Source organism: Misgurnus anguillicaudatus, chromosome 7, assembly GCF_027580225.2.
Source record: "Misgurnus anguillicaudatus chromosome 7, ASM2758022v2, whole genome shotgun sequence".
NCBI lineage: Eukaryota > Metazoa > Chordata > Actinopteri > Cypriniformes > Cobitidae > Misgurnus > Misgurnus anguillicaudatus.
In genome coordinates this window covers 14,731,189-14,743,087 of record NC_073343.2, presented here as the reverse complement: position 1 = coordinate 14,743,087, position 11,899 = coordinate 14,731,189, and positions in this window count along the sequence as shown.

The window sequence follows — 11,899 nt, the reverse complement described above, 5'->3', positions numbered from 1 at the left end:
ATCAGTTTGACCTTAATCTTGCATTTGGGTAAAACACATATAAGGGTGTTTTCACATATACACTGTTTAGGTCGGCCCAAATGACGTGTCGCTCCGAGTACGGTGCGTTTGGGTCAGTGTGAACACAACAGCCGCACTCGGGTGCGCACTAAACGGCCGCTCCGAGACCGCTCTAAACAGGTGGTCTCGGAGCGGCTGTTGCCGAACTCTGGGGCGACCCACCTGTTGTGTGAACACTGCCGGACCTCGGACCGAACCAAATACAGGAAGTTCTCCACATGTTTGAGCCACTGGGCTTCCGTTGTGTCGTGAGCCGGGTGTTATATTGTGGGTTAACAACAAACAAGCCAATCTGGTCCGTTGCAGAGAGATTCACTGTCTGCTTTACGTTTGAGCTGATGATTTTATAAATGCATAGCTGTCCTCCACACACAAATAGTGACATTACGGGCTTTTAGCAAACGGCTCCATGAGAAAGGCTTTAATAGAACAGCTACGCAATTTCGCGTTAAAGCAAAGAAACTTCGCAAAGACGTGCATCGTTTATCTCCACATCTTGATAGCTGCGCTCTCCCTGTCAGGCTGGTTGTCGTGGAAACGTGGGGGTGGTCATGAGACGGTAAGAGCTGTCAGAGACCAATGACAGCGCTGACCGTTGTCACATGGCGTACGGTGCGGCATTTCGAATAAAGTAAAAGATATATATATGTGAACACAGACCGCACTAACTGAAAAATGATACAATGTATTTTGGTGCGCTCCGAGGCCGCACCATGGTGCGCACCAACATATGTGAAAACAACCTAAGTCACCATTTAAGGTTGTTGTTCTTTGTTGATAAAGCATGCATGTGTTGTTGAAACACAAACAAAGGTTACTAAAAAGTGACATAGTGATATTCATCTTTTCAATTTCTGGTGTCCACAGCAAACAGAAATTTTTTGTCTTTACTGTCCTGATACTTATGAAGGGCACTGTATATGCTGTGCGTGTGTGCGTGCATATGTCTAATATATATATATATATATATATATATATATATATGTCACCAGGTGACGATTTGTGAGGGTGGAACCAAAAGTGAGGAAGATGGGTTCCGCCCGACGATGGTTCCGCCCGGACGACTGACTCCGAACACCGGAATTTCCTGGGTTTCCCAGAACGCAAAATCAGGCCAGATTACGTACAGGTGAAGGCGATTAATACAGCGATTGCTGATAGGCCAACAAGGAGGGAAGGCAGAGTACAAAAAGACCTTTGAAGACATCAGACGGTGTGCTTTGTGTGTGCTCTGTTGCTGCTGTGCAGACCTGTTGTATTGGCCTATACCGATCCCTTGGGGAAGATAACGGAAGCGGTGGTGTGCTAACAGAAGATAAGAGGTTGGAGGCGACTGGGCGAAGAGAATATTGGGCGATTCCACTTGTGAGTGGGCTGAACACAAGGTCATTGTATGCATCGGTGCATGGATGTATTGACAGCGGAGTGTGAGTAACAGTCAACGTGTAATTACGAAATATTCAGAAGAAGAGTTACTTGGTGTGTATTGTGAGTGTGTTGAAGGTGGCCGGCCCCACTGCAGAGAGAAACGTGGGCGAGCCGTACAGGTGACTAGGATCACACAGGGGTTTGCTGATCATATTTACGTGCCAACATTGTCTCTCTGTGGCGAAAACAACGCCCAACCAGCCTCACGAGGGGTCTGAGTCCAGCCGGCCAAGTCCTTAATTCACATGAAGTGTGTGCAGAGTGCTGTGGGTGAGTTGTGACTTTCATTGTGTGTTTACACTAAAGCTTGCTGTGTATGCTGTGCTTATAGTGACCGAAGCCGCCCTGGTCCAGTGCAGATCGTGAGTAGTCAACAGCACGTTGAGGCCTGAACCACACGAGAGGAGGCAACTAAAACTTTGATCCCCTGTGTGCTGGCGGGAGCCCGCGCAAATCCAGCAAGCAGGCAGTGGTGAGGCTCAGCTGTATATCAGAGGGAGTAGCGATTAAAGTGCACCGTACGGACCAAGGGTCATTGTTGTGGATAGATCTACCTAAACGAACCATCTGTGTGCGCGGAGCCTCGTTGAGAGTTCGCCCCAGCTCAAGACCCCTGTCATCAAAAAGGAGGGGGAGCTCGGGAAGCGTTCGGCTCCGCGTCGCCTGGCCCATCAGTCCCCACGACACCTAAGAAGCCTAGGCGGACGGGTGAAGGTATATGGTGTACGGCCGTCGCTGTGAAAGCCCACTGCCTGGAGGAGCGTTGGGAAAAGCCCAAGACTTGTGAGTAACTTACCTTTGTGGTGTGTAACCTACCTTTGCTTACACTGACACCTCGAAGAGGAACGAACAGTCTCAATAGTGCGAATCACTTACCTTTGCTCCAGTGAATGCCCCGAAGTGAACGAAAAGCCCAAGTCTTGTGAGTAATTTACCTTTGTGGTGTGTAACCTACCTTTGGTTACAGTGATACCTCGAAGAGGAACGAACAGTCTCAATAGTGCGAATCACTTACCTTGGCTCCAGTGAATGCCCGGAAGTGAACGAAAAGCCCAAGTCTTGTGAGTAACTTACCTTTGTGGTGTGTAACCTACCTCGCCTTACAGTGATACCTCGAGGAGAAACGAACAGTCTCAATAGTGCAAATCACTTACCTTTGCTCCAGTGAATGCCCTAAAGTGAACGGAAAGCGCAAGTCTTGTGAGTAACTTACCTTTGTGGTGTGTGACCTACCTTTGCTTACAGTGACACCTCGAAGAGGAACGAACAGTCACAACAGTGCGAGTCACTTACCTTTGCTCCAGTGAATGCCCCGAAGTGAACGAAAAGCCCAAGTCTTGTGAGTAACTTACCTTTGTGGTGTGTAATCTACCTTTGCTTACAGCAATACCTCGAAGAAGAACGAACAGTCTCAGTAGTGTGAATCACTTACCTTTGGTCCAGTAAATGCCCGAAGTGAACAAAAAGCCCAAGTCTTGTGAGTAACTTACCTTTGTGGTGTGTGACCTACCTTTGCTTACAGCGACACCTCGAAGAGGAACGAACGATCTCAACAGCGTGAACCACTTACCTTTGCTCCGGTGAACGCCCTGAAGTGAACGCAGGGCCCAAGTCTTGTGAGTAACTTACCCCTGTGGTGTGTAACCTACCTGTGTTTACAGTAACACTCGGAAGAGCCGACGACAGGTTCCAGTCTTGGAGAACACTTACCTTTGGTCACTAACTCCCCTCTGTGGAACGTGGAAGACCCCCCAAGTGCCCAGTGGAGTCCCAGCAGAGAGGACCTAAGAGAGGGAGAGAGAAAGAGGCGAGGGTGTTAGGCAAGTAGCGACCAAGTTCTGGACCAAGCCATTAATTGTGTTTTCCCTGTTCTGCCACCAGGAAGAAGCGGAGGGCGCCACGGATTGTAGAAAGACTCTGGAAAGGAGTCCCGGCCCCCGCTCCACAGTTGAGAGAGCCCTGGAGGCGAGAAGCAGTAGCTTGTTTTTAAACTGTCCCTCCCCTTTCCCCCTTGCTTTTAATTATTTAATAAAGTTGTATTTTTAACTATAGTATACTTGTCTGTCTGGTCATTGGGGTGGTCTTGGGAACCTCCTCGAGGTAGAAACTAGGAAGGGCCGTGACCCTTTAGCTATCTCGGGTCCGCTCCGCCCTGTGACATATATATATATATATATTTTTTTTTTTTAATTTATTTATCATATATTGAATCACGAAACCCTTTGTATTCCTGTGCTCTTTCCCACCATTAATTTAGTTGAATTCAGCTATACTTATCCCCCACACCTCCTTGAATCTCACAGCGCCCCATCACTCTGCCATTCTGCTGCAATTCACTGTCAACGTGTTCAAGGTAAGAACCTAGTAATTGCATACAATAATAAAATGAAAAATTAAAATTTTAATCAGAATACATTGTTTTCAAAGCATAATGTTTAACAAAACATGTGTTCTTGTCAAGTTAGAATTTCTGTTAGACATCCCAGTTCCCTAGATCGTGCCATTTCTAATGTAATTACGAGACAAAACTGTTTAATTGTGTCTGCTCCCGTTTGTTTTGTGATCACTGTCATGGTTCTGCCATCTTGTCCTGCCATCCTTGTTTAATCTAGTCTTGTGGCAGAATCATGACAGACCCATGTTTTGTGTGGGTTCACGTGGTCTTAGTATTGGTTTACTAAACCACGTGTTCCCTGTATCTTGTCTCTTTTACCCCGCTCCCTTGTCATCCTCCTCATTATTGTTTGATTTATATCACCTGTTCCCCTCTTGATTTGTTACCCTATTTAATCCTCTTGTATTCATTGTCCTGTGCTTGTGCATTGTGTTTCCAATTCATGTGAGTACTCTGTTAAGCTGTCAAGTCTAGTGTTATATATTAAGTGTTTAGTCTAGTTTATTGTTAAGTGTATCCAGTTTAGTGTCAAGGTTTAGTCCTGTGTCCTGTCTAGTTTAGTGTTCAAAGTATCCAGTTTATGTTGTTTTGCCCCCTCGTGGGTTTTGTTTTCTGTTTTGTATCATATAATAAAAGTCTTTTGTTTATACCTGCTGTCTGCACTTGGGTTCATCCAACACAATTCATAACAGAATGCACAAGCCAGAAATTAACCCAGCAGACTGTATGTACCGGCGCTGTGCGAGGAGAGGACGCAGTTTTTCTGTGTTACTTGAACCGGGTCCCACCTGGTACAATCCTCTTCTGTTTGGACCCGGGGTCAATTCTAGGAGGGAGCCAGCCAGAACCGCTGGTCCCATCCCTTTGTATGCTATCCCGGAGGATCGAGCCATCGGAGGTATTGTGGTCGGCGACCCGAGTCTTCCTCCTTCGGCCCCTGGGAGCTCCTCCCCACCCTTGTCGCTTCGTGGAAAACGTGAGAGGAGGCTTTCGTGGGAGTCGGCGTCTGAGGGGTCCTCCACAGATCTTGCCACTCCCACCACCGCGCTCATTCCACCTGCCCCGTTCGCCGCACCACGCCCGCGCAAGAGGAGGAGGAGAGGGGTTGTGGACCCTCAGCCTCAGCCTGTGCAGCCACCGCTGCAGCCCCTGCCGTCTGCGCAGCCACCGCTGCAGCCCCTGCCGTCTGCGCAGCCACCGCTGCAGCCCCAGCCGTCTGCGCAGCCACCGCTGCAGCCCCTGCCGTCTGCGCAGCCACCGCACCTGCCGTCTGCGCAGCCGGACGCAGCGCCCCGTCACTGTCTCGTCTCCGCTGCCGGACGCAGCGCCCCCTGTCCCTGTCTCGTCTCCGCTGCCGGACGCAGCGCCCCCTGTCACTGACACTGTCCCTGTCTCGTCTCCGCTGCCGGACGCAGCGCCCCGTCACTGTCTCGTCTCCGCTGCCGGACGCAGCGCCCCCTGTCCCTGTCTCGTCTCCGCTGCCGGACGCAGCACCCCCTGTCACTGACACTGTCCCTGTCTCGTCTCCGCTGCTGGACGCAGTGCCCCCTGTCACTGACACTGTCCCTGTCTCGTCTCCGCTGCCGGACGCAGCGCCCCCTGTCACTGTCTCGTCTCCGCTGCCGGACGCAGCGCCCCCTGTCCCTGTCTCGTCTCCGCTGCCGGACGCAGCGCCCCCTGTCCCTGTCTCGTCTCCGCTGCCGGACGCAGCGCCCCCTGTTCAATTCAATTCAATTCAATTTTATTTATATAGCGCTTTTCACAATACTCAATTGTTTCAAAGCAGCTTTACATTAATAGAAGCAGTAAAAGCACAGAAAAACGACAGATAGCATAACATAATATACAATAGCATAAGCAGTCAAATTTGCTGCGGCTATGACGCGACATTATGAGCGAGCATATTACTAATGTAACGTCTAGAAGAAGAAGCTAAGTTAAGCCCAAGCAGGCTACCTCCCCGGGGTAAAAAACCCCCTAGAAGAAAAAAACAAAACCCCCGGGCTGTTAAGCCGAGGAAATAAAAAAAAGTCCTAGGAGGGAAAAACCCTTGGGAGATATATATGTATATACACACATATAAACGGATAAGGAGATTAAGTGGAGATTAAGCGGAGATTAAGCAGAGATTAAGCGGATATTAAGCGGGTCCTGCCAGTGGTCGTTGGTCAGGCATCAGCTGGGCATCACAGTGAAGGACGACCAGTAGATCAGAGGTGTGCCGACTTTCACATCTACCGGAACTGGGTCTGTTTGTCCCATTGTCCTCAGGGTCAATGGGACCCAGGGACGAGACAGGAAGAGAAAAACAAAATCATATTAGCGTAGGGGCCGTTCACATGTAATGCAAGTGTCACACAGTGATGTGGTTTAATCAGCTTAGTTTCAGACAGACTAACTATTGAGGCATAATTGTTTTATCCACAGTTGAGGATTTTGCAAATTGGGGGCCCACTGCGACGGTATATATGGTAACTAAGGGTCACCTTCCGATTTTTAAGAGAAAATGAAACCTGTCGACCCGTTTGACTAAGGCCTGTAACCCCACTGTCGTCGTTAATGCAGGTTCAGTGGCAAACGGGTCTATATTGCATACTATTTACAAGATCACGAAAAAAACGCCAACATCGCAACCTGACCATACGTGTCAACCCGTTTGACTAAGGCTGGAGGCCCCACTGTCGTCGTTAATGCAGGTTCAGTGGCAAACGGGTCTGTATGGCATACTATTCACAAGACACAAGAAAGCGCCAAAATCGCAACCCGACCATACGTGCCAACCCGTTTGACTAATGCCGGAAGCCCCACTGTCGTCGTTAATGCAGGTTCAGTGGCAAACGGGTCGGTATGGCATACTATTCACAATAGAAAGAAAGCGCCAACATCACAACCCAATCATACGTGCCAACCGTTTGACTAAGGCCAAAAGCCCCACTGTCGTCGTTAATGTAGGTTCAGTGGCAAACGGGTCTGTATGGCATACTATTTGCAATACAAAGAAAGCGCCAAAATCACAACCCAACCATATGTGCCAACCTGTTTGACTAAGGCTGGAGGCCCCACTGTCGTCGTTAATGCAGGTTCAGTGGCAAACGGGTTTGTATGGCATACTATTCACAAGAACACGAAAGTTCCAAAATCGCAATCCGACTATAGGTTAAGATTAGGTTTTTATTTATTTATTTGGTTGGTCTGTGTTATGACCGCGAGTGCTTTGTTCCGTACAGATAACTATTTCGAGTTAAGTACTTTTACTAGACAAATTATGCGAATGCTTTGTTGAAGAGAAAAGTTTTAAGTCTAGATTTAAAATTATCGACTGTGTCTGATTCTCGGACATCGGTTGGTAAATCATTCCAGAGCTTAGGGGCTAAGTAGGAAAATGACCTTCCACTTTTAGACACTTTTGATAGTCTAGGGATAATCAAGAGACCAGAATTTTGCGACCGTAATGTGCGTGATGGATTGTATTCTGATAGTAATTCTCTAAGATATGAGGGTGCTAGGCCATTTAAAGCTTTGTAGGTGATTAGTGATATTTTAAATTGTATGCGATATTTAACTGGTAGCCAGTGTAAAGATGCCAGAATTGGGCTTATGTGGTCATACTTTTTAGATCGAGTAAGTACCCTTGCGGAAGCGTTTTGAACTAGCTGAAGCTTGTTTACTTGATTTGCATGGCATACCCCGAGTAGCGAGTTACAATAGTCTATTCTAGAGGTCATAAAAGCATGGATAAGCTTCTCTGCGTCAGATGTAGACAGTATATGGCGTATTTTCGAGATATTTCTAAGATGGAAGAATGCTGTGCGGCAGACGTTGGCGATATGACTATCGAAGGATAAGTTGCTGTCGAACATCACACCTAAGTTCCTAACCGTGGAAGATGGCACCACAGTGCAGCCATCTATGTGCAACTTGTAATCTGACATATTATGTTTGTAGCGATTCGGTTCAATAATAAGTATCTCTGTCTTATTGGAGTTCAGCTTAAGAAAGTTATGTGCCATCCAGTCACTAACATCGCTAAGGCAGTCTGTTAGCTTAGAAAACGTGTGTGTTTCGCTGGGATGTGAGGAGATGTAAAGCTGGGTATCATCCGCATAGCAGTGAAAACTTATGTTATGTTTCCTGATAATGTCTCCTAGAGGTAACATGTATAACGAGAACAGGATAGGACCTAAAATCGAACCCTGCGGTACACCGTATTTAACCAGGGAGTGATATGACTCTTCCTCGTTTACATAAACAAAGTGATAGCGATTGGTTAGATACGACCTAAACCAGGCTAGCGCCTGACCACTGATACCAACATAGTTTTCTAGTCACTGTCTCGTCTCCGCTGCCGGACGCAGCGCCCCCTGTCACTGTCTCGTCTCCGCTGCCGGACGCAGCGCCCCCTGTCACTGTCTCGTCTCCGCTGCCGGACGCAGCGCCCCCTGTCACTGTCTCGTCTCCGCTGCCGGACGCAGCGCCCCCTGTCACTGTCTCGTCTCCGCTGCCGGACGCAGCGCCCCCTGTCACTGTCTCGTCTCCGCTGCCGGACGCAGCGCCCCCTGTCACTGTCTCGTCTCCGCTGCCGGACGCAGCGCCCCCTGTCACTGTCTCGTCTCCGCTGTCGGACGCAGCGCCCCCTGTCTCTCCAGCTCCTTCTGTTGCTTCCTCCCCAGCACTGTCATCCTGTTCGTCTGCCTGGTCCCCTGCTACTGTCTCCATGTCCTCCCTTGACTCTCTCTCCTACCCTGTGAGTCCTGGCTCGCCCCCATCTGCTCCCTTGTCTACCCCTTCCACGTCCTGGAACCCTACCTTGCCTCCTTTTGTACCCCTTACCCAGTCTGCTTCCCCAGCCAAGCCTGTTCCCTCCAAGATCCCCACCAAGCCTGCCCGGACTCCTCGTCCCAAGCCCTCCACTACCCCTGAACCCAAGACCCCTTGCCCACCCAGCTCCACCCTACCTGGACTTCCTCACATGAACTCTGTTTTGCCTCCGCCCCCCCTCCCTTGTTTGTTGTTTTTATTATGTCACCCTAACCCTCTTGTAATTTTATTTTATCTGCCCCTGTGTATATTTGTTATGTTTTCTTGGTGTCTGTCTATCTGTCAGTCTGTCTTGTCCCGTGTCTAGTGTTCCCCTGGGGAGCGTCTGGTAGCCGCTCCTTTAGGGGGGGGATTCTGTCATGGTTCTGCCATCTTGTCCTTTGTTTAATCTAGTCTTGTGGCAGAATCATGACAGACCCATGTTTTGTGTGGGTTCACGTGGTCTTAGTATTGGTTTACTAGACCACGTGTTCCCTGTGTCTTGTCTCTTTTACCCCGCTCCCTTGTCATCCTCCTCATTATTGTTTGATTTATATCACCTGTTCCCCTCTTGATTTGTTACCCTATTTAATCCTCTTGTATTCATTGTCCTGTGCTAGTGCATTGTGTTTCCAATTCATGTGAGTACTCTGTTAAGCTGTCAAGTCTAGTGTTATATATTAAGTGTTTAGTCTAGTTTATTGTTAAGTGTATCCAGTTTAGTGTCATGGTTTAGTCCTGTGTCCTGTCTAGTTTAGTGTTCAAAGTATCCAGTTTATGTTGTTTTGCCCCCTCGTGGGTTTTGTTTTTGGTTTTGTTATTTAAAAGTCTTTTGTTAAGTACCTACCGTCTGCACTTGGGTTCATCCAACACAATTTATAACAATCACAGAACAGTGCTTGCAGCGACCACTTTTAGTTTTTATTCTAAAAGTGTTCACATTTAGTTCAATATATGCATTCTTAGAAGTTTAATTTAACATTAATCTTTATAAAATGTCTATTTCCTCTCAAAAGAACCCCCTTATTTAGTGCTAATTCAAATAGCAAATGCACAAAAGATACTCAAAATACTAAAACTTTAGAATATTGATAATTAGTATGTTATTTTCTTCTGACTGATTTGGTAACACTTTCATTACTTTCATGCTCACTAGGTAAGCATGGTCTTCATTTTAGAATGAATTATACATGCATTATATAAATTGTGAACCTGTACATAATAAGTCTTAGTAGTTCTCTATGAGAAATAAAAAATGGTTACATTGATTAGTTAACAGTTAACTACTGCATTCAACTTAGTGCTATACTTCTACTGTAACGAGGAGCCGTGAGACAGAGGATCCGTTTGCAGTTTTATTAATAATCACAGGTAAGGGGCAAACCAGAATCATAAACAGTGGACAGGCAGGGTCGAGACAGGCAGATAACAATCGTTAATCCAAAAACAGGCAGTGGTCAGTGGCAGGCAGATAATAATCAATAATCCAAAGACAGGCAGTAATCAAAGGCAGGCAGATAACACTCGAATAATCCAAATAACAGTCCAGGTCACAACAAGAAATACAATCACATAAACGCTCGGAAATGACTACACAGGGCAAATCAAGACTTTGCACAGTTCAGAGTCTCACAGGGGTTTAAATAGGCAGTTGATGATAGGTTGCAGGTGGCGACGTAATCAGTCCCAGGTAAGAGGCATTATGGGAAATGTAGTGAAATGGGAAAAAGACTAATACTCTGGTGAAGGCGCCCTCTGGCGGCCGGGAGGACGTGGAGAGGACGTGGAGAGGTGGGTTCATTCGTAACATCTACAAATTCGTTAAAGGAATACATACCTATCTTTTTTAAATGCGTGCACTGTACAGTGCATCACGAATGTGTTTGCATTTAGCCTAGACGCATTCATTCCTATGATACCAAACAGGGAAGCCACCAAACACTTCCGTGTTTTCTCTATTTAAAGACTGTTACCAGTAAGTATGGTACCACAAAATAAAACTTTTTTTTGGTACCATAGGAATGAATGGGGCTAGGCTAAATGCTAACACATTCACAACGCACTGTACAGTGCACGCATTTAAAAAAGATAGGTATGTATTAATTCGTCTAGGTTGAGGTAATAACATCGTTTAATATGGCAAAAGGGTAGACTATTCCTTTAATCGGTTCTTGTTATTTAATAGTAGTTCCTGAAATGTTATGTACATCCATTCAGTTACTATCTCAGAATAAACCCAGAAAGGGTCTTGTATCAGCCTGAAGGGGTTTATTCAGAGATAATAACCGAATAGATCTATGTTATCCCGCTTATTACATGGCTACTTGTAAATAATTAGACACGTAAATAAATAAATATATAACACAAAATATTGATCTGAGGTGATCTCAGTCAGTTTTTTTGTGGAGAGAGCAGTTGCTCACGCTGCAAGTTGAACATACACAAAAAAAACATTTAAAAGATATGGTACAGTCATACAGCATATTACACGACATTTCACCACATAAATAATTATAGAGAGAAGATATTGATCTAAGCTTAAACTGATTTTGTACCTGTTTGTTATCTTAGGGTGCTTTCACATATACACTGTTTAGGTTGGTCCAAATTACGTGTCGCTCCGAGTACGGTTCGTTTGGGTCAGTGTGAACACAACAGCCGCACTCGGGTGCGCACTAAACGACCGCTCCGAGACCGCTCTAAACAGGTGGTGGTCTCGGAGCGGCTGTCGTCGAACTCTGGTGCGACCCACCTGTGGTGTGAACACTGCTGGACCTCGCGCCAAACCAAATACAGGAAGATATCCACATGTTTGAGCCACTGGGCTTCCGTCGTGACGTGAGCCGGGTGTTTTATTGTGGGTTAACAACAAACAAAGCAATATTGGTCCGTTGCAGAGATTTGCTGTCTCCTGGACGTTTGAGCTGATGATTTTATAAATGCATAGCTGTCCTCCACACACACAAATAGTGACATTAAGGGGTTTTTAGCAAACGGCTCCGCGAGAAAGGCTTTAATAGAACAGCTGCACAATTTCGCGTTAAAGCAAAGAAACTTCACAAAGACGTGCATCGTTTATCTCAATATCTTGATAGCTGCGCTCTTCCTGTCAGGCTGGTTGTCGTGGAAACGGCGGGGGGGGGGGGGGGGGTCATGAGACGGTAAGAGCGGTCAAAGACCAATGACAGCGCCGACCATTGTCACGTGGTGTACGGTGCG